This window comes from Echinops telfairi, unplaced genomic scaffold (genome assembly GCF_000313985.2).
Source record: "Echinops telfairi isolate 266 unplaced genomic scaffold, ASM31398v2 ScPeMD7_7409;HRSCAF=8447, whole genome shotgun sequence".
In the NCBI taxonomy this organism is placed as follows: Eukaryota; Metazoa; Chordata; class Mammalia; order Afrosoricida; family Tenrecidae; genus Echinops; species Echinops telfairi.
The window spans coordinates 17,828,786-17,830,670 of NW_022111309.1; positions in this window are offsets into that span (position 1 = coordinate 17,828,786).

The following is a 1,885-nucleotide window of genomic DNA, read 5'->3' on the forward strand; positions in this document are numbered from 1 at the left end:
ATATGTATCTATTCAAGAGCATATTGCAGTCGGTGGCAAGGTGGGGACAGAGCCTGTGGCACATCGCTAGACATCTTCTTCCAAGTGAACGGTAGGGACAGGGTAGTGGCTCTGATTCACTGAGTCGAACTGGCATCTCATCCACATGGCCCAGTTTGCTGATGAAGGCATCCTGGGAACATTTGTAGACAGGAATTAGATTCGGCTGCTGAAAGCAGGCACACCCCAAATGATAGTGGTTTAAACATGATGGTGGGCTCTTTTCTCAGACATGAAGGAAATTGAAAGATGGGAGTCCAGGACTAGTATGAATCTTCCATGCTGTCATCAGTGTGCTGGGCTGCTTTCTAATTCCACCAGCATTAGTGTGTGACTTTTGACCTTGAGATGACTTGAAGTCACAAAGTGATTTCTGAGGCTCCAAGCATCACAGGTATTCTCCAAAAACGCCCAACTCCTTGCCATCGAGTCAATATGCCAATTCATAGTGAGCGACCCGTAGGGCAGGGTAGAGCTGCCCCTGTGAGTTTCTGAGACTGTCACTCTTGACAGGGTAGACAGCTTGTCTTTCTCTCTCTGAGCAGCTGGTGGGTTTGAACTGCTAACCTTGTGAATCACAGCCCAACTTGTAACCCGTATGCCACTAGAGCTCCCCAAGTATTCTCCACGAAGGAAGAAAATATAAACTGTAGAGCCATAGGAAGGAGTGTACCTGTGAGCTGAGTCAATCTCTTCAAAGTGCTTCAGTGGATATTCCATCCAGAGACTTCTACTAAGATCTCACTGATTCGGATCCTCCATTTTCTACACTAGCTAAGCTGGCTGGTGCCAACTCCAGGCACCCCAGCTATCCTGTGGCTCAGAGCTGGTCACCTTTGCCACAGGCTGGAGTGTGAGTTCTCTGCTGAGGGGTGACCCTTACTCTGGACCCACAGGTGGAGGAGAGGGGGTAGGGTGAGAGGGCCCAGCCTGGTGCTGCATGAGGTTCCAGAAAAGCAAGGAGTCACTTCCCTCCCGAGGGGTGGGAACACCAGCCTGCAGGCTGCACCAGGCCCTGAAGATCACCAATACCAGCTGCCGTCACACGCCTCACCACAGAGAAGCCAGTCCAGCCATCACATCAGGGGTTAGTTCATTCAATGTTTGCCAGTACGGCCTTTGAGTGATGTTGTAAATGTCCAAATGGTCCTTGGAAGAAAAAAGGTTCCCCACTGACAGACAATTTCAATTCAGTCCAATACATTCCTCTACTCATTTCATTGTGCTGTCCCCAAACTATGCTAAGCACTATGACATGCATTATATTGTTTTACTCCAAGACTACTTTGGAGATCAGTCGGGATGTCTCCTTGTACTAAGTACAGAGTTGGTGGGAAATCTGTGTACTTTCCCCTCTGGGGGAAGGAGTCAGGGCATGCAGCACGTCGCTGTGACCCTTGCAGAGCTTGGCTGAATGGCCTGGTGAAGAACCAGCTGACCACAGCAGACAAGGTCCAGAGCCTGACCTGCCAGGCCTCAGACTCTGACAGCCGGCCTCTCAGTTAGCTTCCATGCAGTGAATTACTTAACGTTACTTAATGTAGCTCTTCTTGTCATAGTCTCTGTAGCAAATGACTGGATGGGACTATGCAAATGAGGTGATTGTGGCCCATCAAGAGGACTGAATAGCTTGCTAATAATGTAAATAAGGTTGATGACACCCTTGTCATGATGTGTATTTACACTAAAGGTATGTGGAACCCTGATAAAGCATACATCTGCTGTACAAGGTCTCTTTAGAGTGTTGAAAAGCAAAGACGTTACTAGGAGGACTAAGATGCACCTGACCCAAGCCAAGATATTTTCTTTTTTTTTAAAATCGTTTTATTAGGGGCTCATACAGCCC